Genomic DNA, 21,394 nt, shown 5'->3' on the forward strand with positions numbered 1-21,394 from the left:
AACCCACTACGTGCCGATAGCATCTACAACTTGTTCTTGAAAATTAGAAGCAATTTGAAAACTTTTCCTTAATTATAAAAGTTACAAACAATCCACGATTTTCCACTATAAATGATTGCCATCACTGTAAAAAAGAATGCAGGAACGTTGCCTTATATCTTTACTATGTGTGTGATGAAACAAAAAAAATCAACTGCTCGTTTACTCAGGGAGTCTCCCATGCAAGTACTAACCACGCCCGATCGTGCTTTACTTTAAACATTTGTCGGTCACATAACCACATAGCTGCATGGATTATTTGAAGTTAAGCCGATTTGGCGGGTATTTCATGTTTTTGGATGTTTTGAAATCGTTATCGCTGGCACAAAGTACATTCTAGTATTGACCTATGACCTCTACATACTTGGAGCAACACTATGGTAATTTAACAGCAATTCTCGAAATATTTATTCACATTTTCGAACTTTTAACTATGGTACTTGTTATTATGATATCACAGGAAACAATCCCGCTTGAAACAACCAACTTTGCAATCAATTTTCACAACTTTGAAAGCAGTTTGTTGCCGATACTTCGGTTGGCTGTAGTGATAATTTGTTTATATATGAGGCATTCATGTTGCATTTACTTAATATTTTCTAAATTTAACTGCGGGGGTGTCGTTACAATGACTTAGGTTAAATAAACAAACAACTCCGCCAACATTTCCTTCGCTTTTTCCAACGTTGCACGCTGTTTTCTAACATTTTACAGTCAGTTTATGTGAACGTCTATAGGTTGCTTTCAATTGGCATTTATTAAATTTGTTGACTTTACAGCTGCACGTTTCTATATGCCAACAACTTAGGTCATATATACTGATATATCTACCAAAGTTTACGAAACTTTGCACAACTTTGCCATCACTTTGAACAACTTTGCCCGGTGTGTTAACGGCTTAAAACCCACTACGTGCCGATAGCATCTACAACTTGTTCTTGAAAATTAGAAGCAATTTGAAAACTTTTCCTTAATTATAATAGTTACAAACAATCCACGATTTTCCACTATAAATGATTGCCATCACTGTAAAAAAGAATGCAGGAACGTTGCCTTATATCTTTACTATGTGTGTGATGAAACAAAAAAAAATCAACTGCTCGTTTACTCAGGGAGTCTCCCATGCAAGTACTAACCACGCCCGATCGTGCTTTACTTTAAACATTTGTCGGTCACATAACCACATAGCTGCATGGATTATTTGAAGTTAAGCCGATTTGGCGGGTATTTCATGTTTTTGGATGTTTTGAAATCGTTATCGCTGGCACAAAGTACATTCTAGTATTGACCTATGACCTCTACATACTTGGAGCAACACTATGGTAATTTAACAGCAATTCTCGAAATATTTATTCACATTTTCGAACTTTTAACTATGGTACTTGTTATTATGATATCACAGGAAACAATCCCGCTTGAAACAACCAACTTTGCAATCAATTTTCACAACTTTGAAAGCAGTTTGTTGCCGATACTTCGGTTGGCTGTAGTGATAATTTGTTTATATATGAGGCATTCATGTTGCATTTACTTAATATTTTCTAAATTTAACCGCGGGGGTGTCGTTACAATGACTTAGGTTAAATAAACAAACAACTCCGCCAACATTTCCTTCGCTTTTTCCAACGTTGCACGCTGTTTTCTAACATTTTACAGTCAGTTTATGTGAACGTCTATAGGTTGCTTTCAATTGGCATTTATTAAATTTGTTGACTTTACAGCTGCACGTTTCTATATGCCAACAACTTAGGTCATATATACTGATATATCTACCAAAGTTTACGAAACTTTGCACAACTTTGCCATCACTTTGAACAACTTTGCCCGGTGTGTTAACGGCTTAAAACCCACTACGTGTCGATAGCATGTACAACTTGTTCTTGAAAATTAGAAGCAATTTGAAAACTTTTCCTTAATTGTAATAATTACAAAAAATCCACGATTTTCCACTATAAATGATTGCCATCACTGTAAAAAAGAATGCAGGAACGTTGCCTTATATCTTTACTATGTGTGTGATGAAAAATAAAAATTCAACTGCTCGTTTACTCATGGAGTCTCCCATGCAAGTACTAACCACGCCCGATCGTGCTTTACTTTAAACATTTGTCGGTCACATAACCACATAGCTGCATGGATTATTTGAAGTTAAGCCGATTTGGCGGGTATTTCATGTTTTTGGATGTTTTAAAATCGTTATCGCTGGCACAAAGTACATTCTAGTATTGACCTATGACTTATACATACTTGGAGCAACACTACGGTAATTTAACAGCAATTCTCGAAATATTTATTAACATTTTCGAACTTTTAACTATGGTACTTGTTATTATGATATCACAGGAAACAATCCCGCTTGAAACAACCAACTTTGTAATCAATTTTCACAACTTTGAAAGCAGTTTGTTGCCGATACTTCGGTTGGCTGTAGTGATAATTTGTTTATATTTGAGGCATTCATGTTGCATTTACTTAATGTTTTCTAAATTTAACTGCGGGGGTGTCGTTACAATGACTTAGGTTAAATAAACAAACAACTCCGCCAACATTTCCTTCGCTTTTTCCAACGTTGCACGCTGTTTTCTAACATTTTACAGTCAGTTTATGTGAACGTCTATAGGTTGCTTTCAATTGGCATTTATTAAATTTGTTGACTTTACAGCTGCACGTTTCAATATGCCAACAACTTAGGTCATATATACTGATATATCTACCAAAGTTTACGAAACTTTGCACAACTTTGCCATCACTTTGAACAACTTTGCCCGGTGTGTTAACGGCTTAAAACCCACTACGTGCCGATAGCATGTACAACTTGTTCTTGAAAATTAGAAGCAATTTGAAAACTTTTCCTTAATTGTAATAATTACAAAAAATCCACGATTTTCCACTATAAATGATTGCCATCACTGTAAAAAAGAATGCAGGAACGTTGCCTTATATCTTTACTATGTGTGTGATGAAAAATAAAAATTCAACTGCTCGTTTACTCATGGAGTCTCCCATGCAAGTACTAACCACGCCCGATCGTGCTTTACTTTAAACATTTGTCGGTCACATAACCACATAGCTGCATGGATTATTTGAAGTTAAGCCGATTTGGCGGGTATTTCATGTTTTTGGATGTTTTAAAATCGTTATCGCTGGCACAAAGTACATTCTAGTATTGTCCAATGACCTCTACATACTTGGAGCAACACTACGGTAATTTAACAGCAATTCTCGAAATATTTATTCACATTTTCGAACTTTTAACTATGGTACTTGTTATTATGATATCACAGGAAACAATCCCGCTTGAAACAACCAACTTTGTAATCAATTTTCACAACTTTGAAAGCAGTTTGTTGCCGATACTTCGGTTGGCTGTAGTGATAATTTGTTTATATTTGAGGCATTCATGTTGCATTTACTTATTTTTTTCTAAATTTAACTGCGGGGGTGTCGTTACAATGACTTAGGTTAAATAAACAAACAACTCCGCCAACATTTCCTTCGCTTTTTCCAACGTTGCACGCTGTTTTCTAACATTTTACAGTCAGTTTATGTGAACGTCTATAGGTTGCTTTCAATTGGCATTTATTAAATTTGTTGACTTTACAGCTGCACGTTTCTATATGCCAACAACTTAGGTCATATATACTGATATATCTACCAAAGTTTACGAAACTTTGCACAACTTTGCCATCACTTTGAACAACTTTGCCCGGTGTGTTAACGGCTTAAAACCCACTACGTGCCGATAGCATGTACAACTTGTTCTTGAAAATTAGAAGCAATTTGAAAACTTTTCCTTAATTGTAATAATTACAAAAAATCCACGATTTTCCACTATAAATGATTGCCATCACTGTAAAAAAGAATGCAGGAACGTTGCCTTATATCTTTACTATGTGTGTGATGAAAAATAAAAATTCAACTGCTCGTTTACTCATGGAGTCTCCCATGCAAGTACTAACCACGCCCGATCGTGCTTTACTTTAAACATTTGTCGGTCACATAACCACATAGCTGCATGGATTATTTGAAGTTAAGCCGATTTGGCGGGTATTTCATGTTTTTGGATGTTTTAAAATCGTTATCGCTGGCACAAAGTACATTCTAGTATTGACCAATGACCTCCACATACTTGGAGCAACACTACGGTAATTTAACAGCAATTCTCGAAATATTTATTAACATTTTCGAACTTTTAACTATGGTACTTGTTATTATGATATCACAGGAAACAATCCCGCTTGAAACAACCAACTTTGTAATCAATTTTCACAACTTTGAAAGCAGTTTGTTGCCGATACTTCGGTTGGCTGTAGTGATAATTTGTTTATATTTGAGGCATTCATGTTGCATTTACTTAATGTTTTCTAAATTTAACTGCGGGAGTGTCGTTACAATGACTTAGGTTAAATAAACAAACAACTCCCCCAACATTTCTTTCGCTATTTCCAACGTTGCACGCTGTTTTCTAACATTTTACAGTCAGTTTATGTGAACGTCTATAGGTTGCTTTCAATTGGCATTTATTAAATTTGTTGACTTTACAGCTGCACGTTTCTATATGCCAACAACTTAGGTCATATATACTGATATATCTACCAAAGTTTACGAAACTTTGCACAACTTTGCCATCACTTTGAACAACTTTGCCCGGTGTGTTAACGGCTTAAAACCCACTACGTGTCGATAGCATGTACAAATTGTTCTTGAAAATTAGAAGCAATTTGAAAACTTTTCCTTAATTGTAATAATTACAAAAAATCCACGATTTTCCACTATAAATGATTGCCATCACTGTAAAAAAGAATGCAGGAACGTTGCCTTATATCTTTACTATGTGTGTGATGAAAAATAAAAATTCAACTGCTCGTTTACTCATGGAGTCTCCCATGCAATTACTAACCACGCCCGATCGTGCTTTACTTTAAACATTTGTCGGTCACATAACCACATAGCTGCATGGATTATTTGAAGTTAAGCCGATTTGGCGGGTATTTCATGTTTTTGGATGTTTTGAAATCGTTATCGCTGGCACAAAGTACATTCTAGTATTGACCTATGACCTCTTCATACTTGGAGCAACACTATGGTAATTTAACAGCAATTCTCGAAATATTTATTCACATTTTCGAACTTTTAACTATGGTACTTGTTATTATGATATCACAGGAAACAATCCCGCTTGAAACAACCAACTTTACAATCAATTTTCACAACTTTGAAAGCAGTTTGTTGCCGATACTTCGGTTGGCTGTAGTGATAATTTGTTTATATATGAGGCATTCATGTTGCATTTACTTAATGTTTTCTAAATTTAACTGCGGGGGTGTCGTTACAATGACTTAGGTTAAATAAACAAACAACTCCGCCAACATTTCCTTCGCTTTTTCCAACGTTGCACGCTGTTTTCTAACATTTTACAGTCAGTTTATGTGAACGTCTATAGGTTGCTTTCAATTGGCATTTATTAAATTTGTTGACTTTACAGCTGCACGTTTCTATATGCCAACAACTTAGGTCATATATACTGATATATCTACCAAAGTTTACGAAACTTTGCACAACTTTGCCATCACTTTGAACAACTTTGCCCGGTGTGTTAACGGCTTAAAACCCACTACGTGCCGATAGCATGTACAACTTGTTCTTGAAAATTAGAAGCAATTTGAAAACTTTTCCTTAATTGTAATAATTACAAAAAATCCACGATTTTCCACTATAAATGATTGCCATCACTGTAAAAAAGAATGCAGGAACGTTGCCTTATATCTTTACTATGTGTGTGATGAAAAATAAAAATTCAACTGCTCGTTTACTCATGGAGTCTCCCATGCAAGTACTAACCACGCCCGATCGTGCTTTACTTTAAACATTTGTCGGTCACATAACCACATAGCTGCATGGATTATTTGAAGTTAAGCCGATTTGGCGGGTATTTCATGTTTTTGGATGTTTTAAAATCGTTATCGCTGGCACAAAGTACATTCTAGTATTGACCAATGACCTCTACATACTTGGAGCAACACTACGGTAATTTAACAGCAATTCTCGAAATATTTATTCACATTTTCGAACTTTTAACTATGGTACTTGTTATTATGATATCACAGGAAACAATCCCGCTTGAAACAACCAACTTTGTAATCAATTTTCACAACTTTGAAAGCAGTTTGTTGCCGATACTTCGGTTGGCTGTAGTGATAATTTGTTTATATTTGAGGCATTCATGTTGCATTTACTTATTTTTTTCTAAATTTAACTGCGGGGGTGTCGTTACAATGACTTAGGTTAAATAAACAAACAACTCCGCCAACATTTCCTTCGCTTTTTCCAACGTTGCACGCTGTTTTCTAACATTTTACAGTCAGTTTATGTGAACGTCTATAGGTTGCTTTCAATTGGCATTTATTAAATTTGTTGACTTTACAGCTGCACGTTTCTATATGCCAACAACTTAGGTCATATATACTGATATATCTACCAAAGTTTACGAAACTTTGCACAACTTTGCCATCACTTTGAACAACTTTGCCCGGTGTGTTAACGGCTTAAAACCCACTACGTGCCGATAGCATGTACAACTTGTTCTTGAAAATTAGAAGCAATTTGAAAACTTTTCCTTAATTGTAATAATTACAAAAAATCCACGATTTTCCACTATAAATGATTGCCATCACTGTAAAAAAGAATGCAGGAACGTTGCCTTATATCTTTACTATGTGTGTGATGAAAAATAAAAATTCAACTGCTCGTTTACTCATGGAGTCTCCCATGCAAGTACTAACCACGCCCGATCGTGCTTTACTTTAAACATTTGTCGGTCACATAACCACATAGCTGCATGGATTATTTGAAGTTAAGCCGATTTGGCGGGTATTTCATGTTTTTGGATGTTTTAAAATCGTTATCGCTGGCACAAAGTACATTCTAGTATTGACCAATGACCTCTACATACTTGGAGCAACACTACGGTAATTTAACAGCAATTCTCGAAATATTTATTCACATTTTCGAACTTTTAACTATGGTACTTGTTATTATGATATCACAGGAAACAATCCCGCTTGAAACAACCAACTTTGTAATCAATTTTCACAACTTTGAAAGCAGTTTGTTGCCGATACTTCGGTTGGCTGTAGTGATAATTTGTTTATATTTGAGGCATTCATGTTGCATTTACTTATTTTTTTCTAAATTTAACTGCGGGGGTGTCGTTACAATGACTTAGGTTAAATAAACAAACAACTCCGCCAACATTTCCTTCGCTTTTTCCAACGTTGCACGCTGTTTTCTAACATTTTACAGTCAGTTTATGTGAACGTCTATAGGTTGCTTTCAATTGGCATTTATTAAATTTGTTGACTTTACAGCTGCACGTTTCTATATGCCAACAACTTAGGTCATATATACTGATATATCTACCAAAGTTTACGAAACTTTGCACAACTTTGCCATCAATTTGAACAACTTTGCCCGGTGTGTTAACGGCTTAAAACCCACTACGTGCCGATAGCATGTACAACTTGTTCTTGAAAATTAGAAGCAATTTGAAAACTTTTCCTTAATTGTAATAATTACAAAAAATCCACGATTTTCCACTATAAATGATTGCCATCACTGTAAAAAAGAATGCAGGAACGTTGCCTTATATCTTTACTATGTGTGTGATGAAAAATAAAAATTCAACTGCTCGTTTACTCATGGAGTCTCCCATGCAAGTACTAACCACGCCCGATCGTGCTTTACTTTAAACATTTGTCGGTCACATAACCACATAGCTGCATGGATTATTTGAAGTTAAGCCGATTTGGCGGGTATTTCATGTTTTTGGATGTTTTAAAATCGTTATCGCTGGCACAAAGTACATTCTAGTATTGACCAATGACCTCTACATACTTGGAGCAACACTACGGTAATTTAACAGCAATTCTCGAAATATTTATTCACATTTTCGAACTTTTAACTATGGTACTTGTTATTATGATATCACAGGAAACAATCCCGCTTGAAACAACCAACTTTGTAATCAATTTTCACAACTTTGAAAGCAGTTTGTTGCCGATACTTCGGTTGGCTGTAGTGATAATTTGTTTATATTTGAGGCATTCATGTTGCATTTACTTATTTTTTTCTAAATTTAACTGCGGGGGTGTCGTTACAATGACTTAGGTTAAATAAACAAACAACTCCGCCAACATTTCCTTCGCTTTTTCCAACGTTGCACGCTGTTTTCTAACATTTTACAGTCAGTTTATGTGAACGTCTATAGGTTGCTTTCAATTGGCATTTATTAAATTTGTTGACTTTACAGCTGCACGTTTCTATATGCCAACAACTTAGGTCATATATACTGATATATCTACCAAAGTTTACGAAACTTTGCACAACTTTGCCATCACTTTGAACAACTTTGCCCGGTGTGTTAACGGCTTAAAACCCACTACGTGCCGATAGCATGTACAACTTGTTCTTGAAAATTAGAAGCAATTTGAAAACTTTTCCTTAATTGTAATAATTACAAAAAATCCACGATTTTCCACTATAAATGATTGCCATCACTGTAAAAAAGAATGCAGGAACGTTGCCTTATATCTTTACTATGTGTGTGATGAAAAATAAAAATTCAACTGCTCGTTTACTCATGGAGTCTCCCATGCAAGTACTAACCACGCCCGATCGTGCTTTACTTTAAACATTTGTCGGTCACATAACCACATAGCTGCATGGATTATTTGAAGTTAAGCCGATTTGGCGGGTATTTCATGTTTTTGGATGTTTTAAAATCGTTATCGCTGGCACAAAGTACATTCTAGTATTGACCAATGACCTCTACATACTTGGAGCAACACTACGGTAATTTAACAGCAATTCTCGAAATATTTATTCACATTTTCGAACTTTTAACTATGGTACTTGTTATTATGATATCACAGGAAACAATCCCGCTTGAAACAACCAACTTTGTAATCAATTTTCACAACTTTGAAAGCAGTTTGTTGCCGATACTTCGGTTGGCTGTAGTGATAATTTGTTTATATTTGAGGCATTCATGTTGCATTTACTTATTTTTTTCTAAATTTAACTGCGGGGGTGTCGTTACAATGACTTAGGTTAAATAAACAAACAACTCCGCCAACATTTCCTTCGCTTTTTCCAACGTTGCACGCTGTTTTCTAACATTTTACAGTCAGTTTATGTGAACGTCTATAGGTTGCTTTCAATTGGCATTTATTAAATTTGTTGACTTTACAGCTGCACGTTTCTATATGCCAACAACTTAGGTCATATATACTGATATATCTACCAAAGTTTACGAAACTTTGCACAACTTTGCCATCACTTTGAACAACTTTGCCCGGTGTGTTAACGGCTTAAAACCCACTACGTGCCGATAGCATGTACAACTTGTTCTTGAAAATTAGAAGCAATTTGAAAACTTTTCCTTAATTGTAATAATTACAAAAAATCCACGATTTTCCACTATAAATGATTGCCATCACTGTAAAAAAGAATGCAGGAACGTTGCCTTATATCTTTACTATGTGTGTGATGAAAAATAAAAATTCAACTGCTCGTTTACTCATGGAGTCTCCCATGCAAGTACTAACCACGCCCGATCGTGCTTTACTTTAAACATTTGTCGGTCACATAACCACATAGCTGCATGGATTATTTGAAGTTAAGCCGATTTGGCGGGTATTTCATGTTTTTGGATGTTTTAAAATCGTTATCGCTGGCACAAAGTACATTCTAGTATTGACCAATGACCTCTACATACTTGGAGCAACACTACGGTAATTTAACAGCAATTCTCGAAATATTTATTCACATTTTCGAACTTTTAACTATGGTACTTGTTATTATGATATCACAGGAAACAATCCCGCTTGAAACAACCAACTTTGTAATCAATTTTCACAACTTTGAAAGCAGTTTGTTGCCGATACTTCGGTTGGCTGTAGTGATAATTTGTTTATATTTGAGGCATTCATGTTGCATTTACTTATTTTTTTCTAAATTTAACTGCGGGGGTGTCGTTACAATGACTTAGGTTAAATAAACAAACAACTCCGCCAACATTTCCTTCGCTTTTTCCAACGTTGCACGCTGTTTTCTAACATTTTACAGTCAGTTTATGTGAACGTCTATAGGTTGCTTTCAATTGGCATTTATTAAATTTGTTGACTTTACAGCTGCACGTTTCTATATGCCAACAACTTAGGTCATATATACTGATATATCTACCAAAGTTTACGAAACTTTGCACAACTTTGCCATCACTTTGAACAACTTTGCCCGGTGTGTTAACGGCTTAAAACCCACTACGTGCCGATAGCATGTACAACTTGTTCTTGAAAATTAGAAGCAATTTGAAAACTTTTCCTTAATTGTAATAATTACAAAAAATCCACGATTTTCCACTATAAATGATTGCCATCACTGTAAAAAAGAATGCAGGAACGTTGCCTTATATCTTTACTATGTGTGTGATGAAAAATAAAAATTCAACTGCTCGTTTACTCATGGAGTCTCCCATGCAAGTACTAACCACGCCCGATCGTGCTTTACTTTAAACATTTGTCGGTCACATAACCACATAGCTGCATGGATTATTTGAAGTTAAGCCGATTTGGCGGGTATTTCATGTTTTTGGATGTTTTAAAATCGTTATCGCTGGCACAAAGTACATTCTAGTATTGACCAATGACCTCTACATACTTGGAGCAACACTACGGTAATTTAACAGCAATTCTCGAAATATTTATTCACATTTTCGAACTTTTAACTATGGTACTTGTTATTATGATATCACAGGAAACAATCCCGCTTGAAACAACCAACTTTGTAATCAATTTTCACAACTTTGAAAGCAGTTTGTTGCCGATACTTCGGTTGGCTGTAGTGATAATTTGTTTATATTTGAGGCATTCATGTTGCATTTACTTATTTTTTTCTAAATTTAACTGCGGGGGTGTCGTTACAATGACTTAGGTTAAATAAACAAACAACTCCGCCAACATTTCCTTCGCTTTTTCCAACGTTGCACGCTGTTTTCTAACATTTTACAGTCAGTTTATGTGAACGTCTATAGGTTGCTTTCAATTGGCATTTATTAAATTTGTTGACTTTACAGCTGCACGTTTCTATATGCCAACAACTTAGGTCATATATACTGATATATCTACCAAAGTTTACGAAACTTTGCACAACTTTGCCATCACTTTGAACAACTTTGCCCGGTGTGTTAACGGCTTAAAACCCACTACGTGCCGATAGCATGTACAACTTGTTCTTGAAAATTAGAAGCAATTTGAAAACTTTTCCTTAATTGTAATAATTACAAAAAATCCACGATTTTCCACTATAAATGATTGCCATCACTGTAAAAAAGAATGCAGGAACGTTGCCTTATATCTTTACTATGTGTGTGATGAAAAATAAAAATTCAACTGCTCGTTTACTCATGGAGTCTCCCATGCAAGTACTAACCACGCCCGATCGTGCTTTACTTTAAACATTTGTCGGTCACATAACCACATAGCTGCATGGATTATTTGAAGTTAAGCCGATTTGGCGGGTATTTCATGTTTTTGGATGTTTTAAAATCGTTATCGCTGGCACAAAGTACATTCTAGTATTGACCAATGACCTCTACATACTTGGAGCAACACTACGGTAATTTAACAGCAATTCTCGAAATATCTATTCACATTTTCGAACTTTTAACTATGGTACTTGTTATTATGATATCACAGGAAACAATCCCGCTTGAAACAACCAACTTTGTAATCAATTTTCACAACTTTGAAAGCAGTTTGTTGCCGATACTTCGGTTGGCTGTAGTGATAATTTGTTTATATTTGAGGCATTCATGTTGCATTTACTTATTTTTTTCTAAATTTAACTGCGGGGGTGTCGTTACAATGACTTAGGTTAAATAAACAAACAACTCCGCCAACATTTCCTTCGCTTTTTCCAACGTTGCACGCTGTTTTCTAACATTTTACAGTCAGTTTATGTGAACGTCTATAGGTTGCTTTCAATTGGCATTTATTAAATTTGTTGACTTTACAGCTGCACGTTTCTATATGCCAACAACTTAGGTCATATATACTGATATATCTACCAAAGTTTACGAAACTTTGCACAACTTTGCCATCACTTTGAACAACTTTGCCCGGTGTGTTAACGGCTTAAAACCCACTACGTGCCGATAGCATGTACAACTTGTTCTTGAAAATTAGAAGCAATTTGAAAACTTTTCCTTAATTGTAATAATTACAAAAAATCCACGATTTTCCACTATAAATGATTGCCATCACTGTAAAAAAGAATGCAGGAACGTTGCCTTATATCTTTACTATGTGTGTGATGAAAAATAAAAATTCAACTGCTCGTTTACTCATGGAGTCTCCCATGCAAGTACTAACCACGCCCGATCGTGCTTTACTTTAAACATTTGTCGGTCACATAACCACATAGCTGCATGGATTATTTGAAGTTAAGCCGATTTGGCGGGTATTTCATGTTTTTGGATGTTTTAAAATCGTTATCGCTGGCACAAAGTACATTCTAGTATTGACCAATGACCTCTACATACTTGGAGCAACACTACGGTAATTTAACAGCAATTCTCGAAATATTTATTCACATTTTCGAACTTTTAACTATGGTACTTGTTATTATGATATCACAGGAAACAATCCCGCTTGAAACAACCAACTTTGTAATCAATTTTCACAACTTTGAAAGCAGTTTGTTGCCGATACTTCGGTTGGCTGTAGTGATAATTTGTTTATATTTGAGGCATTCATGTTGCATTTACTTATTTTTTTCTAAATTTAACTGCGGGGGTGTCGTTACAATGACTTAGGTTAAATAAACAAACAACTCCGCCAACATTTCCTTCGCTTTTTTCAACGTTGCACGCTGTTTTCTAACATTTTACAGTCAGTTTATGTGAACGTCTATAGGTTGCTTTCAATTGGCATTTATTAAATTTGTTGACTTTACAGCTGCACGTTTCTATATGCCAACAACTTAGGTCATATATACTGATATATCTACCAAAGTTTACGAAACTTTGCACAACTTTGCCATCACTTTGAACAACTTTGCCCGGTGTGTTAACGGCTTAAAACCCACTACGTGCCGATAGCATGTACAACTTGTTCTTGAAAATTAGAAGCAATTTGAAAACTTTTCCTTAATTGTAATAATTACAAAAAATCCACGATTTTCCACTATAAATGATTGCCATCACTGTAAAAAAGAATGCAGGAACGTTGCCTTATATCTTTACTATGTGTGTGATGAAAAATAAAAATTCAACTGCTCGTTTACTCATGGAGTCTCCCATGCAAGTACTAACCACGCCCGATCGTGCTTTACTTTAAACATTTGTCGGTCACATAACCACATAGCTGCATGGATTATTTGAAGTTAAGCCGATTTGGCGGGTATTTCATGTTTTTGGATGTTTTAAAATCGTTATCGCTGGCACAAAGTACATTCTAGTATTGACCAATGACCTCTACATACTTGGAGCAACACTACGGTAATTTAACAGCAATTCTCGAAATATTTATTCACATTTTCGAACTTTTAACTATGGTACTTGTTATTATGATATCACAGGAAACAATCCCGCTTGAAACAACCAACTTTGTAATCAATTTTCACAACTTTGAAAGCAGTTTGTTGCCGATACTTCGGTTGGCTGTAGTGATAATTTGTTTATATTTGAGGCATTCATGTTGCATTTACTTATTTTTTTCTAAATTTAACTGCGGGGGTGTCGTTACAATGACTTAGGTTAAATAAACAAACAACTCCGCCAACATTTCCTTCGCTTTTTCCAACGTTGCACGCTGTTTTCTAACATTTTACAGTCAGTTTATGTGAACGTCTATAGGTTGCTTTCAATTGGCATTTATTAAATTTGTTGACTTTACAGCTGCACGTTTCTATATGCCAACAACTTAGGTCATATATACTGATATATCTACCAAAGTTTACGAAACTTTGCACAACTTTGCCATCACTTTGAACAACTTTGCCCGGTGTGTTAACGGCTTAAAACCCACTACGTGCCGATAGCATGTACAACTTGTTCTTGAAAATTAGAAGCAATTTGAAAACTTTTCCTTAATTGTAATAATTACAAAAAATCCACGATTTTCCACTATAAATGATTGCCATCACTGTAAAAAAGAATGCAGGAACGTTGCCTTATATCTTTACTATGTGTGTGATGAAAAATAAAAATTCAACTGCTCGTTTACTCATGGAGTCTCCCATGCAAGTACTAACCACGCCCGATCGTGCTTTACTTTAAACATTTGTCGGTCAAATAACCACATAGCTGCATGGATTATTTGAATTTAAGCCGATTTGGCGGGTATTTCATGTTTTTGGATGTTTTAAAATCGTTATCGCTGGCACAAAGTACATTCTAGTATTGACCTATGACCTCTACATACTTGGAGCAACACTACGGTAATTTAACAGCAATTCTCGAAATATTTATTAACATTTTCGTACTTTTAACTATGGTACTTGTTATTATGATATCACAGGAAACAATCCCGCTTGAAACAACCAACTTTGTAATCAATTTTCACAACTTTGAAAGCAGTTTGTTGCCGATACTTCGGTTGGCTGTAGTGATAATTTGTTTATATTTGAGGCATTCATGTTGCATTTACTTAATGTTTTCTAAATTTAACTGCGGGAGTGTCGTTACAATGACTTAGGTTAAATAAACAAACAACTCCCCCAACATTTCTTTCGCTTTTTCCAACGTTGCACGCTGTTTTCTAACATTTTACAGTCAGTTTATGTGAACGTCTATAGGTTGCTTTCAATTGGCATTTATTAAATTTGTTGACTTTACAGCTGCACGTTTCTATATGCCAACAACTTAGGTCATATATACTGATATATCTACCAAAGTTTACGAAACTTTGCACAACTTTGCCATCACTTTGAACAACTTTGCCCGGTGTGTTAACGGCTTAAAACCCACTACGTGTCGATAGCATGTACAAATTGTTCTTGAAAATTAGAAGCAATTTGAAAACTTTTCCTTAATTGTAATAATTACAAAAAATCCACGATTTTCCACTATAAATGATTGCCATCACTGTAAAAAAGAATGCAGGAACGTTGCCTTATATCTTTACTATGTGTGTGATGAAAAATAAAAATTCAACTGCTCGTTTACTCATGGAGTCTCCCATGCAAGTACTAACCACGCCCGATCGTGCTTTACTTTAAACATTTGTCGGTCACATAACCACATAGCTGCATGGATTATTTGAAGTTAAGCCGATTTGGCGGGTATTTCATGTTTTTGGATGTTTTGAAATCGTTATCGCTGGCACAAAGTACATTCTAGTATTGACCTATGACCTCTTCATACTTGGAGCAACACTATGGTAATTTAACAGCAATTCTCGAAATATTTATTCACATTTTCGAACTTTTAACTATGGTACTTGTTATTATGATATCACAGGAAACAATCCCGCTTGAAACAACCAACTTTACAATCAATTTTCACAACTTTGAAAGCAGTTTGTTGCCGATACTTCGGTTGGCTGTAGTGATAATTTGTTTATATATGAGGCATTCATGTTGCATTTACTTAATGTTTTCTAAATTTAACTGCGGGGGTGTCGTTACAATGACTTAGGTTAAATAAACAAACAACTCCGCCAACATTTCCTTCGCTTTTTCCAACGTTGCACGCTGTTTTCTAACATTTTACAGTCAGTTTATGTGAACGTCTATAGGTTGCTTTCCATTGGCATTTATTAAATTTGTTGACTTTACAGCTGCACGTTTCTATATGCCAACAACTTAGGTCATATATACTGATATATCTACCAAAGTTTACATAACTTTGCACAACTTTGCCATCACTTTGAACAACTTTGCCCGGTGTGTTAACGGCTTAAAACCCACTACGTGCCGATAGCATCTACAACTTGTTCTTGAAAATTAGAAGCAATTTGAAAACTTTTCCTTAATTATAATAGTTACAAACAATCCACGATTTTCCACTATAAATGATTGCCATCACTGTAAAAAAGAATGCAGGAACGTTGCCTTATATCTTTACTATGTGTGTGATGAAACAAAAAAAAATCAACTGCTCGTTTACTCAGGGAGTCTCCCATGCAAGTACTAACCACGCCCGATCGTGCTTTACTTTAAACATTTGTCGGTCACATAACCACATAGCTGCGTGGATTATTTGATGTTAAGCCGATTTGGCGGGTATTTCATGTTTTTGGATGTTTTGAAATCGTTATCGCTGGCACAAAGTACATTCTAGTATTGACCTATGACCTCTACATACTTGGAGCAACACTACGGTAATTTAACAGCAATTCTCGAAATATTTATTCACATTTTCGAACTTTTAACTATGGTACTTGTTATTATGATATCACAGGAAACAATCCCGCTTGAAACAACCAACTTTGTAATCAATTTTCACAACTTTGAAAGCAGTTTGTTGCCGATACTTCGGTTGGCTGTAGTGATAATTTGTTTATATTTGAGGCATTCATGTTGCATTTACTTAATGTTTTCTAAATTTAACTGCGGGGGTGTCGTTACAATGACTTAGGTTAAATAAACCAACAACTCCCCCAACATTTCCTTCGCTTTTTCAAACATTGCACGCTGTTTTCTAACATTTTACAGTCAGTTTATGTGAACGTCTATAGGTTGCTTTCCATTGGCATTTATTAAATTTGTTGACTTTACAGCTGCACGTTTCTATATGCCAACAACTTAGGTCATATATACTGATATATCTACCAAAGTTTACATAACTTTGCACAACTTTGCCATCACTTTGAACAACTTTGCCCGGTGTGTTAACGGCTTAAAACCCACTACGTGCCGATAGCATCTACAACTTGTTCTTGAAAATTAGAAGCAATTTGAAAACTTTTCCTTAATTATAATAGTTACAAACAATCCACGATTTTCCACTATAAATGATTGCCATCACTGTAAAAAAGAATGCAGGAACGTTGCCTTATATCTTTACTATGTGTGTGATGAAACAAAAAAAAAATCAACTGCTCGTTTACTCAGGGAGTCTCCCATGCAAGTACTAACCACGCCCGATCGTGCTTTACTTTAAACCTTTGTCGGTCACATAACCACATAGCTGCGTGGATTATTTGATGTTAAGCTGATTTGGCGGGTATTTCATGTTTTTGGATGTTTTGAAATCGTTATCGCTGGCACAAAGTACATTCTAGTATTGACCTATGACCTCTACATACTTGGAGCAACACTATGGTAATTTAACAGCAATTCTCGAAATATTTATTCACATTTTCTAACTTTTAACTATGATACTTGTTATTATGATATCACAGGAAACAATCCCGCTTGAAACAACCAACTTTGTAATCAATTTTCACAACTTTGAAAGCAGTTTGTTGCCGATACTTCGGTTGGCTGTAGTGATAATTTGTTTATATTTGAGGCATTCATGTTGCATTTACTTAATGTTTTCTAAATTTAACTGCGGGGGTGTCGTTACAATGACTTAGGTTAAATAAACCAACAACTCCCCCAACATTTCCTTCGCTTTTTCAAACATTGCACGCTGTTTTCTAACATTTTACAGTCAGTTTATGTGAACGTCTATAGGTTGCTTTCCATTGGCATTTATTAAATTTGTTGACTTTACAGCTGCACGTTTCTATATGCCAACAACTTAGGTCATATATACTGATATATCTACCAAAGTTTACATAACTTTGCACAACTTTGCCATCACTTTGAACAACTTTGCCCGGTGTGTTAACGGCTTAAAACCCACTACGTGCCGATAGCATCTACAACTTGTTCTTGAAAATTAGAAGCAATTTGAAAACTTTTCCTTAATTATAATAGTTACAAACAATCCACGATTTTCCACTATAAATGATTGCCATCACTGTAAAAAAGAATGCAGGAACGTTGCCTTATATCTTTACTATGTGTGTGATGAAACAAAAAAAAAATCAACTGCTCGTTTACTCAGGGAGTCTCCCATGCAAGTACTAACCACGCCCGATCGTGCTTTACTTTAAACATTTGTCGGTCACATAACCACATAGCTGCGTGGATTATTTGATGTTAAGCCGATTTGGCGGGTATTTCATGTTTTTGGATGTTTTGAAATCGTTATCGCTGGCACAAAGTACATTCTAGTATTGACCTATGACCTCTACATACTTGGAGCAACACTATGGTAATTTAACAGCAATTCTCGAAATATTTATTCACATTTTCTAACTTTTAACTATGATACTTGTTATTATGATATCACAGGAAACAATCCCGCTTGAAACAACCAACTTTGTAATCAATTTTCACAACTTTGAAAGCAGTTTGTTGCCGATACTTCGGTTGGCTGTAGTGATAATTTGTTTATATTTGAGGCATTCATGTTGCATTTACTTAATGTTTTCTAAATTTAACTGCGGGGGTGTCGTTACAATGACTTAGGTTAAATAAACCAACAACTCCCCCAACATTTCCTTCGCTTTTTCAAACATTGCACGCTGTTTTCTAACATTTTACAGTCAGTTTATGTGAACGTCTATAGGTTGCTTTCAATTGGCATTTATTAAATTTGTTGACTTTACAGCTGCACGTTTCTATATGCCAACAACTTAGGTCATATATACTGATATATCTACCAAAGTTTACGAAACTTTGCACAACTTTGCCATCACTTTGAACAACTTTGCCCGGTGTGTTAACGGCTTAAAACCCACTACGTGCCGATAGCATGTACAACTTGTTCTTGAAAATTAGAAGCAATTTGAAAACTTTTCCTTAATTGTAATAATTACAAAAAATCCACGATTTTCCACTATAAATGATTGCCATCACTGTAAAAAAGAATGCAGGAACGTTGCCTTATATCTTTACTATGTGTGTGATGAAAAATAAAAATTCAACTGCTCGTTTACTCATGGAGTCTCCCATGCAAGTACTAACCACGCCCGATCGTGCTTTACTTTAAACATTTGTCGGTCACATAACCACATAGCTGCATGGATTATTTGAAGTTAAGCCGATTTGGCGGGTATTTCATGTTTTTGGATGTTTTGAAATCGTTATCGCTGGCACAAAGTACATTCTAGTATTGACCTATGACCTCTTCATACTTGGAGCAACACTATGGTAATTTAACAGCAATTCTCGAAATATTTATTCACATTTTCGAACTTTTAACTATGGTACTTGTTATTATGATATCACAGGAAACAATCCCGCTTGAAACAACCAACTTTACAATCAATTTTCACAACTTTGAAAGCAGTTTGTTGCCGATACTTCGGTTGGCTGTAGTGATAATTTGTTTATATATGAGGCATTCATGTTGCATTTACTTAATGTTTTCTAAATTTAACTGCGGGGGTGTCGTTACAATGACTTAGGTTAAATAAACAAACAACTCCGCCAACATTTCCTTCGCTTTTTCCAACGTTGCACGCTGTTTTCTAACATTTTACAGTCAGTTTATGTGAACGTCTATAGGTTGCTTTCCATTGGCATTTATTAAATTTGTTGACTTTACAGCTGCACGTTTCTATATGCCAACAACTTAGGTCATATATACTGATATATCTACCAAAGTTTACATAACTTTGCACAACTTTGCCATCACTTTGAACAACTTTGCCCGGTGTGTTAACGGCTTAAAACCCACTACGTGCCGATAGCATCTACAACTTGTTCTTGAAAATTAGAAGCAATTTGAAAACTTTTCCTTAATTATAATAGTTACAAACAATCCACGATTTTCCACTATAAATGATTGCCATCACTGTAAAAAAGAATGCAGGAACGTTGCCTTATATCTTTACTATGTGTGTGATGAAACAAAAAAAAATCAACTGCTCGTTTACTCAGGGAGTCTCCCATGCAAGTACTAACCACGCCCGATCGTGCTTTACTTTAAACATTTGTCGGTCACATAACCACATAGCTGCGTGGATTATTTGATGTTAAGCCGATTTGGCGGGTATTTCATGTTTTTGGATGTTTTGAAATCGTTATCGCTGGCACAAAGTACATTCTAGTATTGACCTATGACCTCTACATACTTGGAGCAACACTACGGTAATTTAACAGCAATTCTCGAAATATTTATTCACATTTTCGAACTTTTAACTATGGTACTTGTTATTATGATATCACAGGAAACAATCCCGCTTGAAACAACCAACTTTGTAATCAATTTTCACAACTTTGAAAGCAGTTTGTTGCCGATACTTCGGTTGGCTGTAGTGATAATTTGTTTATATTTGAGGCATTCATGTTGCATTTACTTAATGTTTTCTAAATTTAACTGCGGGGGTGTCGTTACAATGACTTAGGTTAAATAAACCAACAACTCCCCCAACATTTCCTTCGCTTTTTCAAACATTGCACGCTGTTTTCTAACATTTTACAGTCAGTTTATGTGAACGTCTATAGGTTGCTTTCCATTGGCATTTATTAAATTTGTTGACTTTACAGCTGCACGTTTCTATATGCCAACAACTTAGGTCATATATACTGATATATCTACCAAAGTTTACATAACTTTGCACAACTTTGCCATCACTTTGAACAACTTTGCCCGGTGTGTTAACGGCTTAAAACCCACTACGTGCCGATAGCATCTACAACTTGTTCTTGAAAATTAGAAGCAATTTGAAAACTTTTCCTTAATTATAATAGTTACAAACAATCCACGATTTTCCACTATAAATGATTGCCATCACTGTAAAAAAGAATGCAGGAACGTTGCCTTATATCTTTACTATGTGTGTGATGAAACAAAAAAAAAATCAACTGCTCGTTTACTCAGGGAGTCTCCCATGCAAGTACTAACCACGCCCGATCGTGCTTTACTTTAAACATTTGTCGGTCACATAACCACATAGCTGCGTGGATTATTTGATGTTAAGCCGATTTGGCGGGTATTTCATGTTTTTGGATGTTTTGAAATCGTTATCGCTGGCACAAAGTACATTCTAGTATTGACCTATGACCTCTACATACTTGGAGCAACACTATGGTAATTTAACAGCAATTCTCGAAATATTTATTCACATTTTCTAACTTTTAACTATGATACTTGTTATTATGATATCACAGGAAACAATCCCGCTTGAAACAACCAACTTTGTAATCAATTTTCACAACTTTGAAAGCAGTTTGTTGCCGATACTTCGGTTGGCTGTAGTGATAATTTGTTTATATTTGAGGCATTCATGTTGCATTTACTTAATGTTTTCTAAATTTAACTGCGGGGGTGTCGTTACAATGACTTAGGTTAAAT

Source organism: Saccoglossus kowalevskii, chromosome 5 (assembly GCF_978046115.1).
Source record: "Saccoglossus kowalevskii chromosome 5, keSacKowa6.1, whole genome shotgun sequence".
In the NCBI taxonomy this organism is placed as follows: Eukaryota; Metazoa; Hemichordata; class Enteropneusta; family Harrimaniidae; genus Saccoglossus; species Saccoglossus kowalevskii.